This window comes from Nymphaea colorata, chromosome 7, assembly GCF_008831285.2.
Source record: "Nymphaea colorata isolate Beijing-Zhang1983 chromosome 7, ASM883128v2, whole genome shotgun sequence".
Taxonomy (NCBI): domain Eukaryota; kingdom Viridiplantae; phylum Streptophyta; class Magnoliopsida; order Nymphaeales; family Nymphaeaceae; genus Nymphaea; species Nymphaea colorata.
Window position 1 is genome coordinate 6,223,205 of NC_045144.1, and position 10,209 is coordinate 6,233,413.

The 10,209-nt window shown below is 40.9% G+C and overlaps 1 pseudogene; it reads right to left on the reverse strand.

Moving 5' to 3' along the window:
- Positions 1-253: 253 nt before the first annotated feature.
- Positions 254-9,952, reverse strand: LOC116257986 (flavonoid 3'-monooxygenase-like; annotated as a pseudogene).
- Positions 9,953-10,209: the final 257 nt, after the last annotated feature.

A 10,209-nucleotide genomic window follows, 5' to 3' on the forward strand; every position in this document is an offset into this window, starting at 1 on the left:
TGTATATGCTTTTTTTTTATTACTTTAAATTCGTGCTACTAATTAACACGTCATAGTTTAATATTTTAGGATAGGGAGATTGGTCGTAGCTGCACGTTAGTTTGGTTTACCTTTTACCAAATTTTTGAAAAAAATACAAATATTCTGCAATTAGCATTGGATAGGAACGATACAGATTCGTCTAGCAAACATAGGCCGGTAAACATCATGTTCATATCATGTTCATAGCTCAAAACCAGACCATGTGTGTGAGCTAAGCAAGATAAGCGCTTGGGGAAAGCCTGGGCTTAGGGTGAATCTTGAGGGGCGCTTCCCTTTGCAAAGTAATTCCATAAGCCTCATTCATATTTAATTTCTTCGGAAGTTGACCGGCTGGCAGCTCCCAGTCAAACCCATGGACCAAGGCTGCAACCATCAGTTGCACCATGCTTATGCCCATGCTCATGCCGGGGCAAATTCTTCGGCCTGCCCCAAATGGTATCACTTCGAAGTCATTCCCCCTTACATCTATATGCTCATACTTGGATCCAGGCATGAACCTCTTGTTGGGTCAAGTGTAGTTGCAGCGGAGGATGCACGTAGTCGCCTGCACAGTAACTTCTTTAACCAGTTGTGATGGTCCCGTGTAGAGCCGAACAGATCAAGTGCAAGGAGGAGAAAAGAAGAGGATGTTAGATTTTGGGGTTTTCTTCCAAAGGGCTGCTCACGGCTCGTTTTCATACTCTTCAAGAAAAGCTTGCTAGGAATTTAAAGCCTAGCCCCTTAGGTTTTCCCCAACCCTAGCTGCGGTTACTTGGGAGATATCTTAGGAGATATTTTAGGAGCACTTCGATATTCTGATAGGGCTCAATTGTCACTATCCAACATCTCCCACTTGGCCATGAGACCGCCAGTTTTCTTCCACTATATGTGGGTTTTCTTTGCTCAGTTTGTTACGTGGTTTTCCTTAATTGGCTTATCCAACGTAATCCAAACATTTTTCAAGGTTTACAGCGAGGTTTTCCATTCAATGGTTTTTCCTTCGCAACCTTCAAATATATCTTAGCCCCATATGGGCTACATGCTTTGAAAACAAATCTTCAGATATCCCCTTAGTTAAGGGATCAGCCACCATATCATTGGTAGGCAAGTAATCAACCGAGATTTCATTTTTCTCGATCATTTCATGAACATAATGGTATTTCACCATTATATGTTTACTCTTTGAGCTAACAGCTCCATTTTTCATCAGAGATATTGCTGCCTGATTATCACAGTACAGTTGGACCGGTTCATGAGCAAGATCTAATTTCAAGTCTTTCAAGAACCGATTTATCCAGACAACAAAAGTAGTTACAATATTGCATGCTACATACTCTGCTTCTTGTGTATGCTGAGCAACACATCCCTGTTTCTTACAGGACCAGGCTATCGCCCCACCTCCAAAGAGAAAAACATACCCTGAAGTGGATTTACTATCATCTTTACAGCCTGCAAAATCTGCATCAGAATAGCCAACAAAAGTTAGCTCATCTGCTTGATAAGACAATTTCAGTCCTTTTGTTCCTTTAATATACTGAAAAATTCTTTTGACTGCTTGCCAATGAGGCCATCCAGGATTACTTTGATAACGACTTACCAGACCGATAGGAAAACTTATGTCTGGTCTGGTACAAAGCATTAAATACATCAGACTACCAACTGCTTGTGCATATGGAATATTTAATTTTTGTTGTCCTTCATTGGGACAATCACTCCTGTTTAAGTTTGCTCCTTTAGCGATAGGAGTCCCAATTGGTTTGCAGTCTAACATACGAAACTTCTTCAAGATATAATCAATATACTGTTCCTGGCTTAAACTCAGGATTCTTGAGTTTCTATCTCGAGTGATTTTTATTCCTAATATATAGGATGCTTCACCAAAGTCCTTCATTTCGAAGTTTTTATTTAGCCAAGTCTTCGTTTTGTATATCATATCGTTATCATTTCCTGTTAATAATATGTCATCAACATATAATGATATAATACAGAAAAGACTCTCACTTTTCCAAACATATACACAGTGGTCTAGTTGGTTTGCTACAAACCCAAGTTTTGTAATTGCTTTGTGAAAAGCAAAATACCACTGTCTTGGAGACTGTTTCAGTCCATATAACGATTTATTCAACTTGTATACTTTGTCTTCTTTTTCTTTGATGACATATCCCTGCGGTTGAGTCATATATATAGTTTCTTTCAATTCACCGTCAAGAAAAGCAGTCTTCACATCCATCTGACAAATATCCAAGTCATAGAATGTCGCGATAGCCAAAATTATTCTGATTGATGCGAACTTTGCAACCGGTGAATAGGTCTCTGAGTAATCAATTCCTTCCTTTTGGGAAAAACCTTTCGCTACCAGTCTGGCTTTGAATTTTTCGACTGATCCGTCTGCTTTATATTTCTTCCTTAGTACCCATTTACATCCAATGGGTTTTCTATCATTAGGAAGATCTACTAATTCCCAGACTTTATTCTTTTCTATGGATTCAATTTCTTCATCCATAGCATTCACCCAATCTGACGATTCATGTGAGCTTACGGCTTCATCATATGTCAGATTATCAGACATTTCGTCAATGTCCGCTAGGTAGCATAGCTCCTCTGCCAAATATACATAATAATCATTTAAATATGAAGGAGGAGCTCTAGGTCTTTTATGACCTGATAACGTCTGAGATGATGAAGTATTCATATCAGTTGGTTCATTGCCTAACTGATCTTCAGTCGGTTCATTTCCTGACTGTTCCTCAGACGATTCTTGTTCAGTTGGTTCATTGCCAAACTGAACTCCAGTCGGTTCAATTCCTGACTGACCTCCAGTCGGTTCATTACCAGACTGTTCATCTGAATAAATCAGATCATCCAGTGTATCATTTCGATATTCCACTGGATCATAATCTTTATTATTGAGTTCTTCTATGAACTCTACATCTCTGCTTTCTATAAGTCCCATAGATGAATGATATAATCTGTAGCCCTAGGATCATTTTGGGTATCCAATAAATATACATCTCACTGATCTATTATCTAGTTTATCCAACTTTGGATCTAGAATTTTCACGTGTGCTACAGATCATCATCTCCTTAAATATCTCAGATCTGGTTTTATACCAGTCCATCTTTCATAAGGAGTGGTTGGGACTGCTTTGCAGGGCACTCGGTTTATTGTATACATAGCTGTCAACACAGCTTCTCCCCAAAAAATTTTTGGTAATTGTGCTCCTACCAACATGGATCTCACCATGTTCAAGAGGGTTCTATTACACCTCTCAGCCACACCATTTTGTTGTGGTGTCCTAGGCATTGTCTTTTGCCTATTAATTCCAATGTCTTTGTAGTATTTGAGGAATTCACTAGAAGTGTATTCTCCTCCTCGATCAGACCTTATAATTTTGATATTCCTTCCAAGTTGTCTCTCGACTTCAGATTTGTATTCCTTGAATTTCTCAAGTGCTTCAGATTTATATCTGATTAAGTATATGTAACCAAATCTTGAGAAGTCGTCAATGAAAGTTATGAAATATAACTTACCACTATGAGTTTGGATCCTAAAAGGTCCACAGATATCTGTATGAATTATCTCTAATAATTCAGTGGCCCGAATTACTTCAGACGGAAATGGTTTCCTTGTCATTTTTTCGTATACACATGATTCGCATTTCGCAAAATCATTTATATTTATGTCAGGTATTAAACCTTGTTGTGCTAGAGTCTGCATCTTTTTTATGTTTATATGGCTTAATCTTTCATGCCATAAGTTTACATTCACACTCATTGCACAATCGAAATAAGCAGAACTTGAAGCTTCATTCATGTCATTCAGTTTGAACATACCATGTTCTTTTACAAATTTTCCACTAAACATGAGCCTTCCATGTTTTTCCACTGTTACTTTCCCTGGAATAAAACGTACTTCAAAACCTTTCCCAGTTAGTGCATGAACTGACACTAGATTCCTCCTCATGGAGGGGACATACAAAACTTCGTTAAGTACAACACTTGTACCCCCAACATTTAAACGATATGCCCCAATTCCCATGACATCACAATAAGAATTGTTTCCCATATAGACTTTGTGGGTTCCCGGACTCAGATTTTCCATGTGGATCACTCTTTCTTTCGTCTTAGCAATGTGACGAGTTGCTCCTGAATCGACCCACCATCCAGTTAGATCTCCATCTGCAAACAGACATTATGATACGACACAGATCACTTCTTTGTCAGAGTCCCCTTGAGGCTTCCTTCTGTTGTAGTTGCCCCGACCATTGTTGTCTTTCTTACTCGGGAATTTTGTCCTGCAATTCTTCTTTATATGTCCAGGTTTACCGCATCTGTAGCATTTCACTACAGTTCCTTGAGATTTCTTAATACCTGCATAAATGCCCTTGAACTTGCCATCATTTCGATTTTTAAATTGTTTTGGTTTTACAGGCATATGACTACTAGCAGGTTTTTCCTGGACTGTCATCAACTCTGCTCTATTTCTCTTAGTCAAACGTTGTTGCTGTAGAGCTAACTGTATAGGAAGCTTCTCTAAAGTAAGAGTATCAAATTGAACACTTAAAGCAGTAACTGCCATATACCAAGAAGGAGGTAGGCTATTCAGAATTGTGCTTATCTGCATATTGTCAGATATGACATTCCCTACCACGGCTAAATCTTTAGCCATGACCAACATCTTATTAACATGGTCCATTACATTGTCTGATTCTTTCATCCTATATGAATTGTACTGTTCTTGCAGTAACTGGATGTGCATAGCAGTCATGGTGTTGTATTTAGAAGCGATAGTATCAAACATATCCTTGGCAGTTGGACAATCCTCAAAGACTCTAATTTGATCATCTTCCATGAAGGCTAACATAATAGTTTTAGCCATTAGATCATCAGAAGAAAATGACTCATATGTCTTTTTCTCTTCATCTGTGTGTTTGTCTCCTAAAATTGGAAAAGGTTCGTTGATCACATAAACTAGTCTTTCTAAGGTCAAGGCCAACATTATTCTATGCTTCCATGCATGGAAATTCGTCCCATTGAGTTTTTCAGTCTTAGCTAATTCAGAAGCTCCCACTGTTGATGTCATTTCTAAATTAATTTTCGATGACAAGCAAAGAACAATCATAACAAAGGAAAGAAATTTACAATATTACATCAAGAGACATTAAAGAAGGAATTCTAGAGCATGTACATGAATCTCAAACAATATTCTAAAATAATATTTAAAATAACAAGACATTAGATTAAATATGAAACATACATAATCTCTTTTCAGAATTATTTTCAGGGCCCTTCTTTTATAATTGTCTAACAAGCTTATGGGTGTTTCTGTGTAATTGAACTTTAACTATAAAAGCTTCTTTTCGCCCGTTTTCCTCATTTTCACTTTCATTCTCTCTTTCCTCTCAAGAGTTCTCCCCTCTCGCGAAACCCTAGCAGAAGGTTTCACCTCCCACGCCACCATCGCTGCCTCTTCCCATCTTCTACCACCGTGACAGAAAGAAGGTATCCTCCTCTATTCTACCACGCGGAGGGTTGCAGGAAGCAGAGTTTACCAGCAGAGAGCATATGAGGCCCTCGAGCTGACTTGCCTTCCCCAAAACCAAAAGCAAATAAATGACAGGATGGGCCGGCATTTTCATATGGATGTCAAATGCCGTCTTCCTCCTTCACCCAAGTCGCCTCCCATTTTTCTTTTCAGCAAGAGAAGATCTTTGCTCCTCGCACTTGGAAGACGACTGGTTTTCAGTCGATTGTACGTCTGCTTCTGCTCAACGGTAGAGATGGACGGGTCGAGTTAAAAAAAAGAACTGAGGTTGTATATTTCCTTCCCTCCTTCCTATTCATTGGGTTTTTTTTTTTTTTTTTTTTGTCTATGTATGTCGAGCAGAGCAGGCTCTGCCTCCTGTTCTACGGTTTGCCAGAGACGTAGATCCCCAATTTTGGGGCCTGTTCTGAAAGTTTTTACAGAGCCGTAGGGCTCTGTCCTGGTCTCCGTCTCTCGCAGACACAGAGAACAAAAAAGGAACTAACGCTATCATGCTTTATTTAGCATAGGCGAACCTTTTGGCTTTCCTTTCTATTACCGACAATAGGCAGAGAGAAAAGAAAGAAAAAAAACGAAGTTACATGATGAAGCAGGTTTACATTTGATTATGGGTTCATCGAAAAAAAAAATTCGGTGAACTTCCAGCTGCGACAGAGGGTTCGTCTCAAGAGAGTTCTGGTCAAGATATAAGTTATTTCCTCATTTTCTAGTAAGGCTTTCTATTCTGTGAGGCCGACAACGCTGACTGTCATCAGCAGCATTGTCCTTGTCCAGACCGGGAAACTCTCTATCCTCTGGAAAAACACAGGCGCAAACAATATATGCATAAAAATTTGGCAAAGTATATTAAATCGCCTTAGTCTTCTGGATTTACATGCACAGATATTATATCTAGCAAACTGCAAATGACATGCTTCATTCAGACTAACTTTTGATTTAGGCAACGTTCCTTGCTTACGGCTAACATGCTTCATCCTTCATACGGCTAACATGCTTCATACATTCAAGCTAGTTTTTATCTTTGCATTGATTTCGTCTGAAGTTACTTACCTGTTTCAGACGATAATTTCCCAACGATGCTCTGATATCACTGTTGGGTCAAGTGTAGTTGCAGCGGAGGATGCACGTAGTCACCTGCACAGTAACTTCTTTAACCAGTTGTGATGGTCCCCTGTAGAGCCGAACAGATCAAGTGCAAGGGAGGAGAAAAGAAGAGGATGTTAGATTTTGGGGTTTTCTTCCAAAGGGCTGCTCACGGCTCGTTTTCATACTCTTCAAGAAAAGCTTGCTAGGAATTTAAAGCCTAGCCCCTTAGGTTTTCCCCAACCCTAGCTGCGGTTACTTGGGAGATATCTTAGGAGATATTTTAGGAGCACTTCTAGTAACTGCTTTGCAGTTACTAGATATTCGGATAGGGCTCAATGGCCACTATCCAACACCTCTCTGGCTGGAACTCCAGTGGATCGGTCCAGATGCTCGGGTCCCGACTGATAGCCCATACATTGACTAAGAGGCACGCACCCTTGGGGATGGGGTAGCAGCTCTCGCTAGCAATGTGCGGGAGAGAGAGTGGCGTCGCCGGGTGTAGGCGGAATGTCTCCTTGACAATTGCCTGCAGATATGTCAGATTTGATATATCTGATTCCTTGATCAGCCGATCCGACCGACAACTGAATCAAGTTCGGCCTGAACTTTCTTTCCGGATCAGCTCGGCAATTGCCCATTCAATTGTGCTTGTTGAAGTGTGGTACCAGCTGTGTACATATCCTGCATTTGTAACGACTTATTTTAAAACCCTTGATTAAGGGTTGACTGAAACTTGCTTTTATTGTAATGAAGTTGGAGAAAAATTTAATGGGTGAATCTTATGAAATTGTAAAAAATAAAGTTCCCAAGCAGGTTGCGTGCACACCAATCATCAAAATGTCTTCCATGAAGCAAAGAAGGAAACTTTTAAAAAGGATAAAAGGAATCATAAAAAATCCTTATAGTTTCAAGTGCACGTACCTTTATAAAAACTTACAAAAATACCTCTACCCTTAATCTTTCTTTTTAAATGTATATTTCATGTCTGCACAGAGGTTTGCAGGCAGCTGGATTTGAAAAACATCACGTCTAAAAAATTCTTGTAATGGAAAGATCAGGTCTAAACAATTCATATAAATCAAAAGAAGGCAAGAGAAAGAGACAAATAGCAGGGCTTTAATGTCAGTATCCGTCAGCTTGACATCCAGGCCATGCAGACCGACGGGATCGTCCTTCAGACGCAGAAGAACGCTGAGAACGTCGCCCTGCCCTCCGGCGCCGGAGGAGCACGCGTGTTCATCCAAAATCCTCTGCAAGAAGCCATCGAGCCTCCGGTGCAGCGCCTTCATTTTCTTGGCCACACCCATGAGGTCCATCCAGTCCAGCGACGGCACAAAGTCCCCTATGTTAAACACCCCCGCCAGTTGCATCACCTCCAGCACCATCCCCCTGAACTCTCCGGCATCCTCTCCACCCTCCAACACCCTCCTCCCTATCAGCACCTTCCCCAGTGCGTTTGTCATGCACACGCTCAGCGCCTCCCCCACCCCGACGCTCTTCCCAGCCTTGCCGTCCCGTGCCAGCATCGCCGCCAGGATCTGCACCTCCTTCTCCCTAACGTGCCGGAACTCGTCGAGCACCTTGTTGGAGAAGAGGTGCACAGCACAGATCTTCCGCAGGCTCCGCCACTTCGGCCCGTAATCCGCCCACACCATGTCATGCGAGTCGTATGCCAAGTGCTTCGCCGCAGCGTTCAGCGTCCGCGACAAGAAATTGGCGTCGTTGTGCTTCAGGAACTCACGTGCCGCCGACGCCGAGCACGTGGCGACTACCGTGGTGTTGCCGATGCGGAGGGAGAGGATGGGGCCGTAGCGCTTAGCGAGCTCGGCGATGGAGTGGTGAGGCATAGCGCCGAGGGCCAGGAGGCTGCCGATCAGGGGCCAGCCGGTAGGGCCTGGCGGCAGTCGGCTGTTCCGCCACCGAAAGTACCAGACCACCGCCCATAGGGCAGCGAGGAGCGCGACGAGATGGAGAGGACTGGCAATTAAATTGCCTATCATGATCGGAAATCGGAATGGTCAGGAAGTCCTGGCTTGTCAGGGATGATTGAAGATAGCTGCATGCTTGGTTCGGGAAACTTTTATAGAGTGAGGTTAGCATAAATGACGTTTTCTTCTCAGGATGTTACGGACTTACCACCTGACCCTTTGCCGTTGTCATCCGTGAGTCAAACCATGTATATAAAATAAATGATAAAGAGAGAAAGCTATTATAAACAAAATCAATGATGTTAAATGGTATTATTGAAAACAATGTTTAACTTTTTGCTTTCCTTTCTTTTGCATGACTAACTGAACATAATTTTTGACATACATGTGCATGAGTTAAGCCATCAACATTTTTTCAAGCAAAATGGAATTTTTACATACAAAAATTGAGGACCTGCTAATTTTCTTTTATTTCATTTCCTTCACATCTAAACAGTTTTTTGTAATAGTTTCTTTCATTTTATTTCTTTTCCTTTCTTTCGTCATCTTGTTTCCTTCCTTTCTTTCCTTTTTTTTCCACTTTTTGAAATCATTTTATTTACATCCATCCGAACATAGCCTTACGGCATGGGCATACACGACACTCTATATCAATGTGTGTACTACTTTTCATCCAGGTCTGCTGGGGAAAGAAGAAAGGTCTTCAGCCTTCTTCGGGGTATCCCTCAACCATGAGAAAGATCATAAAAGAAAAAGATCATAAAAGAAGGAGGATAGCATTAATTGTTTAATGAACTACTATAGCCCAGCATTAATTGTTGATTGCACGGTGAATATGAATATATTTTATTACTTTAAGTTAGTGCTACTAATTAGGCAACACGTGATACTTTAATAATTTAGGTTAGAGAGATCGATCATAGCTGCACGTTAGTTTGGCTTACCTTTTGCCAACTCTTTGATAAAGAATACAAATGTTCCACAATCAGCGACACTAGTTTTTAATTGGTCACATTCAAGTGTACTGTGTTGGCGTCATGGTTCTGCTTGCATAGTTCCTCACTATATAAAGTTAATTCCATTACAAATTCAGCCGTACCAAAATAGATTTTAAATAATTTTCTGTCCTTTTCTTTAGTTGGTTTGGCCAAAATAGAAATTGTAACTCATTGAACCCAACGGGCTACACAAGAAGGAGACTGCTCTGCTCGTAATGGTAGGGTAAAAAGGAGCTTTCATATGCCACTATTGTCTTGATATTACCTAGAAATGCCTTTGAACAGCTGCATTTGACATATATTATAAAATGACCCCCTCCTTATCTCTATTTAAGGCACTATAATCTCTCTCTCTCTCTCTCTCTTTGTGCTTGTGTGTGCAGGGTTGATATTGATCAGTCAGTGGATTCACTATATATATATAGCTACTGCTTTCTCCAAATTGCTTCACCTGTATCTCATTATTCGTATATTGAAGTCGACAGAAATGGCTAAGTACTTCCTCCTTTTCTTCGTTGCATCTCTACTTTTTGTATTTGTGGCTGCCACCTCAACCATGACTGAATCTGGCCAGGTCGCCTGATCCTTTTGTATTTATACCGGTGGTGTTTGTCACCGGTATTTCTGTCGT